The following is a 17,206-nucleotide window of genomic DNA, read 5'->3' as shown; positions in this document are numbered from 1 at the left end:
TGCGTGTAGAGGCCCGAGACACTCTCTCTCTCTCTCTCTCTCTCTCTCTCTCTCTCTCTCTCTCTCTCTCTCCACCTGTGTATGACTGTGTGGGTGCACCTGCATGTAGAGGCCCAAGATCCTCTCTCTCTCTCTCTCTCTCTCTCTCTCAATCTCTCTCTCTCTCTCTCTCCACCTGTGTATGACTGTGTGGGTGCACCTGCATGTAGAGGCCCGAGATCCTCTCTCTCTCTCTCTCTCTCTCCCCCTCTCTCTCTCTCTCTCAATCTCTCTCTCTCTCTCTCCACCTGTGTGTGGCTGTGTGGGTGCACATGTGTGCACCTGCATGTAGAGGCCCGAGATCAACCTCAAGTGTAGTTCCACTTTGTTCTTTGAGATGGCTCTCTCTCTTTCTTTGACTTGGGGCTCCTTGATGAGCTTAGGCTAGCTGTCAGGCAAGACCCAGAGATCCACCTATCGCCAGCCCCAGCCCAGAACTGGTTTTACCAGTGTACATCACCATGCCCCGATTTCCCGTGGGTTCTGAGACTCTGACTCAGGTCCTCCCGCTTTCAGGGCACGCGTGCCGCCCTTGCTCCCTTGTGATCTGTGTCTCTTTAGGGGTTCTGCAGTCATATGAAAACTACCGCTAAGATTCACCCCACTTCCCCCCACTGGTGCTGCCCAGACTCATCAGATGGAACAGACGCGGTGAGGAGCTGGTGAACCTGGAAAGGAAGACAAGAAAGCGGTGACTGCCAGTGAAGGTGGTGGCAGTGGGCAAGGCCCTCAGAGCGGGCAAGCGGGCAGGGCCAGCCAGCAGGGTGGTCACCCAGGGAGGTGGAGCCCCTGGTGACAGTGGGCAAGGCCCTCAGAGCGGGCAAGCGGGCAGGGCCAGCCAGCAGGGTGGTCACCCAGGGAGGTGGAGCCCCTGGTGACAGTGGGCAAGGCCCTCAGAGCGGGCAAGCGGGCAGGGCCAGCCAGCAGGGTGGTCACCCAGGAAGGTGCAGCTCCTGGCAGGAATGCGCACACGGCCAAGGCTTTGCACCTTGCTCATTAGGAACAGGAGTTGTGTAGATAGGTAGACCAGTGAGGGAGAGAGCTGGGGCAGGCACTAATGTTTCTGGAACAGGCTGGACCCAAAGCCTCTAGAAACTGAGCATAGGGACCATGAGGAAACAGAGGCCAGACCCAGGAAAGAGGGGTGCGAAGGGCTAATCCTGGGACGACTAGGGCATTGGACCCATATGTGGATACAGAGGCAAGTCACTGCCGACTCAGTGGCTTTAAACCTCAAAGTGAGCATCTTAGAGTCCCAGGGTTGGGACTCACCAGGCTCTCAGGTCTCTGTCCTCCTGCAGGTTCAAGAAGGAAGCCTCTCCCTCCACATAAAACCCACCCCATGATTCCCAGGGACTACCCACTCACCCACAGTGACATCCCATGTTGATCCTGAGGCGGGGAGACTCAAAGAGGGAAGAGGTTTATCGGACTCACAGCGCTGGGGGTCTGAAATCATGAGGCCGGCTTCTGTGCAGCCCTGGTGAAGCCTCCCAGCGAGGGCCGCACAGTGAGAGAGTGGGTACAAGAGTGGTCGCTCGGAAGCTTGCCAGCTGGGCGCGCTCACCGGTCAGATCTTCTTTTACGTTTTATTTATATCTGATTCACTCACTTTTGGAGACTAGATACCATTATGGCCTCTAGGCTGGCGTCAAGCTCACCATCCTCCTGCCTCAGTCTCCTGAGTACTGAGATTACAGGGGTGTAGTCCCACACCCAGTGTTGGAAGAGTTCTTTATAACTCTCTCTGCAAGGCTAGCACTCATCCCTTTGAAGGGATCCCTCCACCAGACCCCACTTCTTACTGTTCCTACCTCCTCAATACCAACCAAGAGCTGAGGCCAAGCAGAGCTTTCTAAAGACAGGATGGAAGGACTCTGGGTTCTGCTGTGTAATATGACACCCCAAAATGCAGGAATAAAATGACTTTTGTTCATTATGTGCACAAATCTATGAGACGGGAATTCTGCCTGAGCCCGGCAGGGGTGTGTGTCTGTTCCACGATGCCTGGGGCCTCATCGGGGCAGATTCAAACACTGGGATGGTCACTGGACAGTTGGGGTAACCCACGCTGTCTATTCTCATGTGGCTGGTAGTTACTGGTTGCTGGCTGGGACCCTGGGGGAGCTTGGACTCTCACCCAGAACAGCTGGAGCTGGTACCTAACTCCATGTGGCCTGGGCATCCTTCCAACATGGCAGCCGAGAGATGCTTCACCTTCCTGCAGTGACTGACAGCCTCGACAGGTGACCCAGTGAGGGAGGTGGGACTGTGTTTTCTCAGAGGTTAAAGCATGGCATTTCCACCATAATACTGCTGGCTCCTAGCAAGTCACTGCCCCACACCCTCCACTCACAGATTCCTTCTCTTAATAAAGGATCAAGAAGAGCCAAGGATTCCATTGTTAGGAAAGTACTTGGCCACATTCATTCAGAATCCAGGCATGGGCCAGTTCCCAGCAGGAACACCTGGTTGGTTCTAGCTGACCTCCATTCTGGGATTGCCAGATAAAAGCACAGGGTTTCCAGCTGAATTTCAACTTCAGATCAACTGCACATTGTTATTGTATAATAATATCAGTTAATGCTTGGAATGTATCTGCTCAAATCATCTCTGTTGTTTATGAATCTCATCCTTCACAGGGGGGCCATGCACATATCTGGCCATTGGTTCCATTCTGAGTGTCTATTGCTCAACACTTTGACGTTGCCTCTGGATCCAGGAAGGCGATGGAATAAAGAGGGTCCTCTTTTTAGAGGGAACATGTAAAGAAAGCAGTACAGCGGGTCTAAGGTGGCTCAGTCTACTTCCTGGGAGCCAGTGGGACTGATCCCCTCTAAGCACAGCCTATAAAGACACCTCCCGGCTTTGAAGGTTAGCGAGGAGTAGGGGCTCCAGTGTTCTGAGGGGTTTTCAATTGACTGGTGTCTAATTTCAAATGCTCATGAATAAATGAACTCAGATCAAAAATAAACGCAAAGACTTCCGTGGCTCACACGCAGAAAGTTGGAAAGGTCGCTCCCCTCTCCATTTTCACCTGTCTCACATTGCTGCCTTCCTCAGGACCAGGGATACCAGAGGGGCCCGGAGCGGTCACAAAATACCTTCTCTGATGGACGCCAAGCTGGGCTGTTCAGTCTTCCAGCAAACTCCCTTCTCAGTATTTGAGCTATGACACTCAGGAGTCTGGCGCCCAGCCACAGGCTGTGCCTAGAACTCAGAGGAGACACAGCACTTAGCCGGGCTCCACCACAGCCTGGTGCCCTGTCCTGGGCCGTGTAGTGTGTTCACACTTCTTGAGGGTCAGTGCCCCGACCCTCTGAGGACACCAGCTTGTGACACTAGTCCTGGGTTAGTTGGTCCCTTTGGCTCGTAGAGTGGGTTAGATTCTGGCCTCTCAAATCCATAAAGCCCTGATGCTTTGGAACACTGAAGCCACTTTGTGGGGAAACGCAGCCTTTGAAGAGTTAATACAAACTCTTGAAATGAGGTCACTGTGGACTTAGAGGGTATTATGATTTAATGAGAAATGTCCCCCGTAGGCTCCTGTTTTTGGACACTTGGTCACAAGATGATGGTTCTGTTTAGGAGGCTGTGCAACCTTCAGGGGGTGAAGCCTTGCTAGAGGAAGTCGGTCACTGGGGACAGAACTTGAGGCTTTGTAGCCTGGCCCCAACTTTGCTGTCCACTGGGTATTTCCTAACTGAGCATGCGATGCAAGCAGGGGGCTGCTGCTTCTGCTGCCTTCCTCACAGTGGACTTGGACGTAAGCCAGAATAAACCCTTCCTTCCCCAATTGCCTCTTGCCAAGTATTCTGTCTCAGCAATGGGAAAAATGCGCAATACAGAAGTGCTCTAAAGCTAATGACTGCTGCTGCCTGAGGGAAAGAAGGTGGCTTTGAGGACACAGAGAGGAGAAAGGGCCACTGGAGGGGCAAGGGAAGAGCCTGGAGTGCCTCCTTTACAACCCAAGGCTGTGCAAGCATCACCACAGCCCCCAGCCAGAGGTTAGGGTGGATTCCGAACAGAGCTCCCAGGTGACACAGACTCAGGTTTTGATCCTGGTCCCTCCCAGAACTGTTGGGGAATGAGTTTCTACTTGTGTAAGCTCCCATGTCCTGGCAGTGGGCCCCACACTGTGGTCCCCTCCAATAAGGGAACACAGCTCTGGGTCCCTCTTTGTGTGTGTGACACACATGGTGATTTGTAATTCCTGCCCACTGGCACAGGGGTTGGGGGGCTGTGTGTGGAGACAAATCCATATGGGGTCTTCCAAGGGAACTGCAGAGTTATGGAGAATCTTTGTTTTTCTTAGTCAAAGGATCAGAATTATGGTTTTTATAACTGGAACTACTAAAGTCTTTAAATCAACTCCAAGAGTGAGCCGGCTAGCCAGCCGCAGTGACTCCTGAGACAAGGCAGGGAGGGGAGGGGTGTTGGGGAGGAAGAGAAATCACTTGCTAAGTAAGAGTCTTTTTGAGTTTAAATCAAAACCCAGAGCCTGGGGCTTCAGGGAAAGTTTGAAAACATTACAATTCTTGCTTCCTATGTGCAAATACCCCAAGGAAAGAGCAGAACTGGATTTAGCTGGTTTGCTTATCTCTTAGGGAAAATTCCATAGTATCACCTCCGGCCCTCACCTTTCCTCAAATGGAAATAAACATTTCTGTATGTCAACCAGCCAGTTCCCAGCGACCTTCCTTCCGCTGGTGAGCAGGCAGGCCTTTCCTGAGGGCTGTGGTAGTTACCTCTTAAGCTGCTAAAGTTTTTCATCCTCTCCTGAACTTCAGGCATGGGTGCAATTGTCCAGGGCAATGACAAGATGGTTAGTCTTGGTTGCCAGCCTACTTAGATGGAGACATCCCTAGGCAGTTGGAAATAACTCAGGGTGTATCTGAGAGAGTGCTGCCAGGGATGGTTAGCAAAGGGGAGAAGCCGAATGTGGACAGCCCCAACCCACAGATGGGCAGCCTGGGAAGGAGCAAAGAAGGGAGGTAGCTAATGCAGACCTTTCTCTTTCTGCTCCCTGACCTCCCCGGTGAGAGCAGCTCTGGACCACCATGCCCTCCCACCATGATAGTCTGACATCCCTGAAACTGAACAAAGCAAACCCTTCCTCTTTGAATAGTTTATGCTGAGTGTTTTGTCACAGCTATGATAAACTGCCTAACTAAATGGTGCTAAGCAGACCTCAAAAGGCAGGAGAGACTCTAAAGGAGGTGCTTAAGTTGGCTGTGATGGCCTCATTCAGGGCATGAGGGCAGTTCAGTAGGAAGCCTAGCCTGAGAGGGCCAGTTTCAGCTGGAGTCACCTTTAATTCTCAAATGTCACACAGAAGTGGGAGGCCTAGGGAACCAAGAGGGCCATGAAATAACACTGTTTGCGCGTGCTCCCTCCCCAACCTCACGGAGGCAGAAGGGGCGCTGCAAGGTGAACCTGTTCCCTGTAAAGCCCATAGGATTTGGGAAGTGAGGTAGAACCAGGTATCACAGTGATTCCAGGATCCTGACAGGAGCTCAGCCACAGCAGAGACAGGCATGGCTGGAGCTCATTGGGGTCTGGATCCCTTGGGCATGGTTTTCTTTCTCCTTGAGACCTACCCTTGAGCATGGTGCCTTAGGTGGGGACAGTGAGAGTGACCCAACGCCCCCTGCATTCATTGTGCAGTTAAGAGTCCGTAACCACAGAGCCTATTCTGATTCACTCCAGGCCCCTCCCCAGGTTGAAAAGGGACAAGGCTCTATTAGGTAGTTTGCAAGATCAAATAAGGTTATGGAAGTGCATGATACTTCCAAGCATTCTACCCACTGTGAGGCACAGAGGAATGGTACACAGAGATAGTAGAAATAAGAGTCCTTCAATTAGCCAGCAGTGAAGAATCAAGTCTTTTAAGTGGCTGGTGGTCAAGCATGGCTCATGCTTAAAACTCTCTAAGGCAAGAAAAGACAGCAGGTTTATAAAGCCTAAAGCCACAATTATATCATGCCAGGGGCAAAGTCAATAACCATAGTCACATCAGATCACCATAGTTACAGCAGACCAGGGCAGGTCAGTTAACAAAAGTTTTCAGTTAACACAAAGTTTCAGTTAGGAAAAACAAGTTTCTCAGAATTGCAGGAACAATACACTTTGTGGAGCTGCATGTTTAGCTCAGAGAGAAGTTCTGCCTGACTAGTTTTAAGATTCCCAGTATTGTAGATCCATGTACCTCCTGAAACAGTAGGTGCAGCCTTCATGAGGCCATTCTGCATGACTGGGCAGAAACACGGGAAGAAGCAAAAGTCGGCTACAGGGAAATGGAACGAGCCTGGACATTTCACCCAGAGTCACAGAGAGAGGGCCTGCCCTGTCCAGACACTGTGCTCTGACTTTCCAAGTGAGATCCGTGTCTCCCTTCTGCTCTGAGACCAGTAGGGAGACACAAAGCGGTGAGGGGACCCCAGGCCACAGGGCAAAGAGGAGCCATTTCCAGGTGGTACTGTGTCATTCTTCAACGTGTCACCCAGGCTCTGATTGCTGATAGCTTCAAGTTGGCAGGTGTGTCCCTCTGACCGAGTTTGTTTCTCTGTTGTTGTGATGAGACCCTAAGCTAGAGCGACTTGGGGGAGGAGTTTGTTTCAGCTTACAACTCCCAGATCTTAGTCCAGCAGTGAGGGAAGTCAGGCAGGAGATCAAGGCAGGAACCTATAGGCAGGAGCTGAAGCAGAGACCATGGAGGAACGCTGCTCACTGGCTCACTTCCCCTGGCTGCTCAGCTACTTTTCTTACACAGCCCAGGCCACCTGCCTAGGGATGGCACTGCCCACAGTATGTTGGGCCCTCCTACATCAATCAGCAATCAAGAAAATGCTTCCACAGACAGGGCTACAGGTCAATCTAGTCTGGGAAATTCTTCAGTTGAGATTCCCTCTTACCTGGCAACTCTAGTTTGTGTCATTGATGAGACCCCACCCGCACACCATTAGTCTGTGGTCACTGCAGAGAAATCATCTGAAAAGGGGAAGAGTGATTTTGTCTCCTGGCTTCAGCATCTCCATCCACGGTTGGCTTGCTTCAGTGCTCCCCTGCGTTCGGGGCCATTGTGAGAAGACCAGGCTTGAGTCCCTGTATTTCCTGTTAGTGTCCCCCAGTAACAGTGACCAGGCCTATATCTGCCTGTCCACAGACAGCTGTCCTTTGAGGGGATGGGCTGGAGTTCACACTGGGACTTGACCATGGCCGGTAAAGAAGAGGAATTGAGAAGATATGGACAGGTGGAGAACTTGGGCTGGTGGCAGTGGAGACGGTGGCAGTTACTGTTTAAGCATAAGGGACAGGTTGGGAGAGATCTGCCATATGAAGGAGGGCCACTCCACAGAAATGGAGGCTCAGAGAAAGGACAAAGCCAACCAGCAACAAGAGAACAGAGCAGCCCCACAAGAAAGTTCAGCTCTCTGCGATTCTCGTGCAGTTCCAGTCACTCTAACAGGACCCTACCTCTGTGGTAATCACCTCAAACAACACATCATGTTTCAGTAAAAGTCCCAGGGAAGGTTCTGATTGATCAGAATTGAGTCATCATGATTGCCAAAGGGATAAAGCACTCTGATTGGCTAAGCCTGGTGTGCAAAGGGGTCTGGGAGACAGATGGCCTGTGGGGGTCACACTGGCTGACATCCATGATTTGTTCTCACACGTGGCTGGCCATTCCTCACCACTAGGCACTTTGAAGATACCACCTAGGATGTGACTGACCCACGGCCTACCGTCTTTCTCTGCCTCTCTTTCCTTTCCTGTTTTTTAAATAGGCTGTTTTTAAGGCAGTCTTAATGCTCACTCCAACCCTGAACAGATGATACAGATTTCTGAGCCTGGGAGATGGTTCACTCAGCAAAGTGCTTACTGCATAGGACTTGAGTTCAATCCCCAGCACCCATGTAAAGAGAAGCACGTGGCATCTCATGCCTGTGGTCCTGGGGGCTTTTAATAGCGGGTTTTGGGAGATGCAGAAGGCGGGAAGATATGTTTTAAAAAGTTATGTGGGAGAGAGAGAGCCCAGGGCTAATCAGGAGAGAACAGCCCCTGTCAAACCACCTCCTTCCATCAGCCAGGATCTGGTCATGGGATAAGGTGTCTGTTATCTTCTAAGATCATCAAAGGGGAAGCGGGCTGTGCGGAAACAGCTCTTGTAGCAATCGGACCTTGAGTCAAAGGTGTAGAGTGTCTGTTGTCTGCAGATGGTCAGGGTGCTCGCTAACTCAGTTCTGGTATTTTCAGAGGGCGTTTAAAACCATGAGGTCCTGTTGCACTGGAGTCGGGGGGGGGGTTGCTGCAGATCCAAACCCTAAGAGTTTGCCCATTCACGGTCATGTGAATGCTGTGTCTGTCCAAGCAGGACAGTGTGAGTGGTATGATTGCCACTCATTAAATGAAGACCATCTCACTTGCTTCCACGTCTTACCCATCATGGATAAAGTTGCTGTGAACACAGACAAGCAGGGGCTCCTGTGGACACCAGATTTTCATCTAATTTGATAGATACATACCACTGAGACGTCTGGATTATGTGGTGAGAGTGTGCAGCATTGTAGTGGCCCACCATGGGGCTTCCTGCACAGTGCCGTTTGTACATTCCCACCGGATGGTGAGTGTTCCTGCCGCTCCATAGACTCAGCAACATTTGGTGTTTCCAGGGTCCTGAGCTCCGGCCTCTCTTACAAGATGCATTTTCCTTGTATTTCTTTAAATAAGGATTAAGTTCCTCCTTTAATTCCTCAAAACGGGATTTTCGTCATGCTGTTTTAACATCAATCACTACCACACTGAAGGCTTGGAGCAACAGAAAGAGGTTGAAAGAGGCTGTGTTTTTAAGCCAAGTCCCACCGTACAGGTCACGACTCGAAGCTATGCTTCTCTGAACCTTCAGCCTGATGCCAGCTTTGTGTGCCAGAACAAGACAGCCACCACCACCCACCTGCCTTCCATAGGAGGCCTGGCACCCCAGCCCCTTCCCATGAGGTGCATGGCCTCAGGTCCTCTGAGGCAGAAAGAACCACTTCCCCTTTACACACAAAGCTCAAAACTCCAGGTCTATGTCCCAGGACATTGCTCCATCCTGGAAGTGAGCTCTGTGTACCCTCTGGAGGGTGCCTCATGAGGATGCACAGCTGTTTTTGCCTCTCTGTCCTGGATTAGAGCCTCCGCCAGTTCAGCGAAGTGTGAGCCCCTCACCTAATGGCAGGCTTTTAATCCCAACACTCAGGAGTCAGAGGCAGGCTGATCTCATGAGATTGAGGCCAGCCTGGTCTACATAGCAAGCTCCAAGCTGGCTGGGGCTAGCTGGGGCTACAGAAAGACCCTGTCTCAAAACAAACAAACAAAAACAAACAATAAAATAAAACATCCTTGTGCATCTCATGCCTGTTGAGAAGCGTTGGTCTGCCACCTGTCATCATGGGAGTTCAGAAAGACTTAGGGTTATCTTCAACCACAGGGAAGCAGCTGACGCACGGGTCTGGAAGTCAGGAGTGAAAATAAATAGCAATCTCTCTTCCACCCTCATCCCACATTAGGAGTTACATTGTAATCAGTTCCTGGGTCCTGTTCTCTGCTTTTCTCATTTAAGAAAAATAAATAAATCAAAAGATGCTTTTAATAGCTGTTGAGGTCTCTGCCGCCCCCAGCCAGCCTCCTCTGCTTCCCTAGTCACAGAGGCAGGAGATGAAAAGGCAGAGGGGACTCTGCAGAGCTCCACAGGCTTCCCTAGCCCTGGGGGTGCTCGGCCCAATAGAGGTTTAATTGGTACCTTTGCCCGCTGGAGACACTGCAGAGCCATTAGCTGCTATTGTTATCAACATGTCATGATTTCAGAGAACTTTCTTTCTATTTTTTTTTATGACGCCTCTGTTCTAGTCTTCATTGTGTCCTTTACTGGGAATGTTTACCACTTCTAGAACTGCTGCCTGTCATGTGAGCAGCGATTGAGATCGATATGGGCAGGGGGTGTGGATCCCGCGGGCTGGGCAGGAGTTTGGGCACAGTCAGCAGATGCTTTTCCTTCTCGAAGCCTTGCTGTTTGCTTTGCCAGTGTCCCAGGCCTGCAGGATTCCAGCCTGGCTCCCATGGGACTTGAGCAGGTACAGAGAACCAGGGGCACTTAAACTTCCAACAGGGCAGGCAGGCCTGGAAGTGTTTCCCAGGACGCAGTTCTCCAGCAGGGGTGCAAGGACAGCGGGCCAACCAGGAGACGGGATCAGGTCAGAAGGACTCACTGCTGACCACTGAGAGGGCCTTCTGAACAGCAGCCAGGGTGATCAGTGTGTGACTGGACACTGTGCACAGAACTGTTCAGGGCAGCCATTGGGCCAGGAATGTGAGGTAGAGTCTGGGTCCCAGAGATTTTAACATGATTTCAGGGAGGGGATACAGGCCAGGCCTTCCAGGTGTCTGCAATGTGTCTTTGCAATGAGACATGAACAGATGCTTATTCACCTGGTTAAGGCACTGATAGCAGACCAGCAGTCCTTCCTCAACCCCACTGAAGTCTGGCTTGGTGAACCAATGATAAGTAACTTGGGCAACAGTATCACCAGAAAGCCCACCGCAGCCTGTGTGCGGCTGCACCGGGAACTTCTGCTCAGTTTGCAGACAGCTCCACCAAAGAATCTCCTCTCTCTAGCAGTCATTGCTGCTTTTATAACTCTCTCTCTATCCCTCCCCCTCCCTCTCTCTCCTTCACACACACACACACACACACACACACACACACGTGTATAGTGTGTATAGTGTATACACGTGTTTATGCAGGTGCATGCACCCATATGCGGCAAGGCAGACACCAGCAGAAGACTTGGGTGTCTTCCTCTATTAACCTTATTCTTCAAGACGGGGGTCTCTCACTGAACCCGAAGTTTGCCATTTCTACAGGTGGCTGGCCAGCCAGGTCCTGGATTCTTCTTGACTCCACCCCCCATTGCTGTGGTTACAAGCTTGCATGGCCATGACGAGCTTTTGCATGGTACTTGGAATTCAAGCTTGCACAGCATTCCAGAGCGCTTCCCCCCAGCCCCAAGTCTAACAAGAGTCTGAGCTTCCTGGGCTTGTACGTTTTGTTCGCAGCCTCCCTCCTCCACAGGAGCAAGAACCTGCTACCCAGCACTTCACCCCAAGGGTGCATTTCACTAGCTCCCTCACCCATTCAACAGTCACTGACCACTTGCTCACCAAGTAGCAGGTTCCCAGGCTGGGGAGATGGCTGCCAGCAAAGGGCTTGATGTGCAAGCAGGAGGACCTGGACCCACAGCGTCCCCATAAGAAGAAAGCTGTGTCTGTGACCCAAAGCCAGAGAGATGGAGACGGGGCGGCGGGGGAGGGGGAGTTGTGGGGCTTGGTGGCCAGCTACTAAAGCCAAATTGGTTGCCTCCAGGTTCACTTAAAGACTCTGTCTCAAGAAAATAAGGTCAAGAGTGATTGCAGAGGCTGATATTAATCCTAGCCTCCACATGTATATGGGCATTTTGTACACACACAAAGACAGAGGGACAAACAAACCCTACAGAAACATGAACAGAGAGAGAGAGAGAGAGAGAGAGAGAGAGAGAGAGAGAGAGCCATCCCCAGCAATGTCAGGGTTGAGTATGGAAGACCCAGTTCCTAGCCTTTTGGGAGTTTGTAATTCATCACAACAGACCAAAGTATCAAGAAATAAATAAACCACAAGATGTGCAGGTACTGTATGTAAAACCAAATCTTCTGTGGCTGAGACACGTGAGCATGCATGTGACATTTCAGCCAGAGGGAGGGCATGTGCGAAGGTCCTAAGGTGAGGGGAATGCAGCCTGCCAGGAAGGAAAGATGGAGGCCAGTGTGGTCAACAAAGGGGTCAGAGGGAAGGAGCTGAGAGCAGTGAGCAGGGAGCACGCAGAGCCCATGGACAGGGAGAGCATCTAAGTTTCTTCTAAGCTCAATAGAGGATAAACACGGATGTGACCAGACCAGGATGGCCCCACTGGGATTTGTCTTTCAGTAAAGAGATGAAGCTCTGCACCTTGCACCCCTACCACTGAGCTAGCTCCAGCTCCCTTTTCAGGGTCTACTAAGTTGTCCAGGCTGGCCTTGAACACTGCAGCTTGTACAGGCCTTGAGCTTGTGATCCTGCCCCCGCAACCCTCTGTGTAGCTTGAATGACAGGCCTGAACCACCGGGTCTGGCCTGACTGAGGTCTGTATGGGAGACTGTCTGCACAAATGTGCAGGTGAGGGCTAATGGCTGGGGATGGAGAATGGTCATGTGACAATTGCTAATGCCTGTTAGGGCTGTCAGTGTCCATGGGACAAATAACTCCCCCGAAGGGAAGGTCTCAAGTCACCCTGGTGAGCTGGCTGCTCTTGGAGTTGGAAAGCTTTGGCACAGGTCATCAGCTGCCCCCTGCTGGTGGGAGGGAGATACCTGGCCGGGGGTCTGTGCAGGGCATTGGTGTGACATAATCAGTCTAGGTGAGCACCATGCTACATGCCTACCCCATATCCATGTGAAGATCTGTGCTGTGCATCCTAGCAACAAGAGTATTGGATTGGGAGTCCCAAGGCAAGGTTATCTGCTTGCTTAAGGATGTCAAGCTGGGCTTGTGTCTGGCCAATGGCTGGAACTGGAACGCAGGCCTTCTGACCAAAGGGCTCAACATCTGGAGGTCAAGTTTCTGGATTTGTTGATGCTTAAAATGAAATCTATTAAAAGCAGAAAGCAGATCATAAAAACTCAACAGATTTCTTCCCTCTGCCCTCATTTTGCTGATACATTATTATGTAAGAGTCAGAGTAGCCTGAGCTGAAGCATGGCTAGTTAAATATTCTCTCTATAGTGAGGAGAGGAAGCACTGAGCTTCAGTGAGACCCTGCCCTGTGCGGTGCAGTCAGATCCTGCCTAATATGCTCACTGGGAATGGCGAGCCGTGAGCTCTCCTGCTAATCCTTCAGGGCTAGTTAAACCTATGCGCACCTGTGTGTGTGTGTGTCTGTGTGTGTGTGTGGACCCTCATCAGTATTGGGAGGCAAGGAAGTAGCCAGTAAGAAGCTGGAGGGAGAGGGAGAGGGAGAGGGAGAGGGAGAGGGAGGGAGAGAGAGGCGATCTGAGCTCTGGGAAGATCAAAGGCTCAAGCCTGGAGCTTTCTGCTGACTTCTTTGGTGTCTCCCCCTATCTCCAGACTCTCAGAGCAATTTCAGAGCCACTGAGAACCGGGCAGATGATGTCTTTATCAGACCATGGTGTGTGTTTATTTAACATTTGAGAATGGAGGCAAGCCCGCTCACTAGACAAGATTAATGGCTTGCTGCATGGGAAGGAGATACTTAGGGACTGAGATCTGGTCCCCACCCTCAAACCCAGGGCCGAGCCTTCAGCCCATGCTATAAAGTACAGAGGAACACAATTCTGGAGTCAGGTACATCTATTTAAATGCAGTCTCCAGCCACCTGTCTCTGTGAGACTTGCACACATTTCTTAAGGTCCCTGAGTGTGTGGTCCCTGTTTGTCATTTGGAAAACTATCTGTCACAGGGAGATACAAGCCTGTGTGTCACCAGTAAGGGACGGTCACTGTCACAACTAAACTCTTTTTGTCATGACATGTACCGAACACACAGGGTTAAAGCCTCCTCTAGCCTTCATGCATGAGCCATTCATCCATCCTTCTCCCCAATGGTATCTATAGAACACCTTCATCCGAGTCCTGAGGAAGCTTGTGATGCCTGGGGACCAACCCAACCCCCACTGCAGCGGGCTCTGTGATCCCCCTGGGGATTCTCTTCCACAGCCACAGGGCCAAGACCTGCCTGCTCTTTTTTCTCTTCCGACGTGGATGGGAAGAGGACTCTTACCCAGATCACCCTCATGTGTGTCTGGTCCTGTGGAAGCCTTCCCTGGTGACTGTGATCGGCAAAGGAGACTGAGACAACTAGCCCCTGGCCTCATACCCCTCGGTTCTGAGAAGCCCCATTCCCAGGGCCCTGACCACTCTCTGGCTTCCTCACATGCCAGACCTGATCCCAGAGGCTTCTATGCTCCAGAATAGAAGGTATATTCTATGTGGCATAGAGCTGGAGGAGGCTATGCTGGGCCCCTTCTTACCCACAGGCTCTGCAGTTTTTCTAATGTTGCTACAGTTCCCCCACGGAGTTGCTCTTCCCCTCTTTCATGGCATCAGGGCCCACAGATACTCTGGCATCTTTAAAGAAGGAGAGCAAAGTGCCCTGAAGCCATCTGGAAGCACAGCGCCAGGTGCAGCTCTTGTGGCGTTGATCACACATCGTAATGCCCAATTCTCCCCAGGGAGACCTGTGCACCCACTTTCTCGACTCCTAGGCTCCGCTGTCCCTACGGCCAACCGACAAGACCAACACAATGTCCCTCTAAGTTACAGTTTGGGAAATAATGGTATTCATTTGGGCTTGCCAAAAAAGGCTTATGCTATTCGGGAGGGGGTCACTCACAAAGGCATGAATGCCCCTGGGCTCTTTCCCTACATCTCAGATCCACCGCCACCAGTGCCCCGCCAAGATGGTGACTTTCTGCCACTTCCCAGCTTCCTCAGCGTCTGTCCTTAGGTCCCCATGGTGCAGTCGAAGCTGGCCGATTGGGAGTCTCTTGGGGTTCAGCCTTAGTTCTCTCAGCAGACACGCCCACCCAACATGTAACAACAAGATCAGCTTAAAGGAGGAAGGACTGGGGCTCTACTGAGGGGCGTCCACAGTGGAGGGGGAGTGTAGAGTCGTGGTGGGAGTGGGAGTGGGGAGGAGTTCACTGTGTGGGGTGTGTGTGTGGGACCCCTCATATCTTGGTGGATGGGGATTCAGAGGAGAGGGATGTGATATAAGTAGCCTCTGGCTATAACTCCCGCTAGCAGATCTCAGCTTCACACTGTGGGATATTCAGACATAATGGGTCTTGTTCCTTCGCTCCCTGTTGTCCCTGCTAGGAAAAGCTTCTATTCTGTCTGGAGGCTTAGACCAGGTTGACCCGGGGAATCCTTCTCTCTGCCTCTGCCTCTGTCTGTGTCTCTCTCTAGCTCTCTTTCTCTCGCTCTCTGGTGTGTGTGTGTGTGTGTGTGTGTGTGTGTGTGTTTGTTCATGTGTTCATGCGGGTGCCTATATGTGTGTGCATATATGTAGAGGCCCAAAGATAATAATACCCAATTTATTATTCCTCAAGTGCCATCTATTTAAATTTTTTATAAATATTCTATTTATTTTATTTATGTGTATGAATATATTGCCTGCATATAGGTAAGTGCACCTGTGTCACGCAATGCCCGCGAGGACAGAAGAGGCTGTCGGATTCCCTGGAACTGGAGTTACAGACAGTTGTTAGCTGCCATGTGGGTGCTGGGATTCGAACCCCGGTCTTCTGCAAGAACAACCAGTGTTCTTGACTGCTGAGCCATCTCTCCAGCCCCCTATTTAAATTTTTAAAATTACATTTATTGTGGCGTGTGTGTGTGTGTGTGTGTGTGTGTGTGTGTCAGTGTCACAGCACACGTAGAGAGCAGAAGAGAGTCAGTTCTCATCTTCCACCATGTGTATCCAAGAAATGGAATTCTGGGGGTCAGGCTTGGTGGCAAGTGCCTTAATCTACTGAGCTATCTCATTGGCCTAACCTTGTTTTGGGACAAGGTCTCTCATGGGCCTGTGGGTTTTGGAATAGGCTGTACTGGTTGTCCAGTGAGCAGCCCCAGGGTCTGCCTGTCTCTGCCTCTCCAGTGCTGGGGTTACAGCACATACCACCATACTTGGCTTTCTTTTTAACATGGGTTCTCAGGATCAAACTTAGGCCCTCATGTACATAAGCACTTTACCAACCAAGCTATCCCTTCAGGGCCCAGTGACACCCTTTTCCAGAAAGAACCCAGACCTGGTTACCACATTGAGTTAAAAGGGAAGGTTACTATTAATTTTCCGTTTTTAGGCATGAAATTTACTGGTGTGTGCTTATGAGAAGTATTATTTTAGCTTTTCCATTGCTCTTTATGCTGCCTTTTGGAGACAGAATTAAAAGTGAAAGATTGATGCCTCACTTCAAAGGCTCAGACGCCAAAGGGAACAAACCATAAAACAAAAATAAATATATAAATAAAAGGAAGGGTAGCCTTCGAAGACTTTGGGGATAGACATACACAGAGGGCGGCCGGGGTTGTCCAGGAAGGTATGTTTCAGAGAAACCACCTGTGATGTGTGCTGAGGGAGGAGGGCTGAGATGTGAGTTTTCACAATGAGTTACTGCAGTTGCAGTCATGTAAAACCCCTGAGCCATCTCCCCCAAAACTCATCAAAACAGAGCAGAATGACAGAGAGATGGGGGTCGGCCCTGGGTTTTGTTCCGGTTTAGAAAACGTGGGTTTTTCTCCAGGGCTTATGAAGCATTTACCTTTAGCTGATCTTCCTTGAAAACCGCAGACCAGATCATTATTGTATTAGGGGAAAATTTACCCAAAACAGTAATGGACTGAGAGCTGGATTCTGTCTGGGGCTGGGCCTCAGTTGGTACAGTGCTTTTCCAGAGTGCACGGAGCCCTGATTACCCCCTCCCCCAGCACTGTGTAGAGCTGGCATAGCGGGGCACACCTATAATCTCAGCATGCCAGAGGGAAGAGGATCAGCTCAAGGCCAGCCAGGGCTACATAAGACTTCAAAAATGAAAATAAAATAAAATTTAAAAAGAGAAGCAACAGCAGCATTTTCAGAGCAGAGCGCATCCAGAACTGTGTCAGAGTGACTCCTTGGTGTGGTAACTGCTGTACATCATGTCATTTCCTGCCACATTATGGTCACAAGGACACAGAGATCTGGAACCATTTGTAGAGTGCGGTTTCAGAGGCTGTGGGGCCCAGGGTCCTGCACACCCACGCTCCAGGAGGGCACGCTGTCACTCACCCACTCAGCTGAGTGTCCCGCTCCAGGAGGGCGCCCTGTCACTCACCCACTCAGCTGAGTGTCCCGCTCCAGGAGGGCGCCCTGTCACTCACCCACTCAGCTGAGTGTCCCGCTCCAGGAGGGCGCCCTGTCACTCACCCACTCAGCTGAGTGTCCGCTCCAGGAGGGCACCCTGTCACTCACCCACTCAGCTGAGTGTCCCGCTCCAGGCTCATTCCCTTCCTTGTGGTCACCCCTCATCTTCCGAAAGAGACCAGACGCTTCGGG

Source organism: Nannospalax galili, unplaced genomic scaffold (genome assembly GCF_000622305.1).
Source record: "Nannospalax galili isolate Female #2095 unplaced genomic scaffold, S.galili_v1.0 scaffold231, whole genome shotgun sequence".
Classification (NCBI taxonomy): domain Eukaryota; kingdom Metazoa; phylum Chordata; class Mammalia; order Rodentia; family Spalacidae; genus Nannospalax; species Nannospalax galili.
This window is presented reverse-complemented; position numbering follows the sequence as displayed.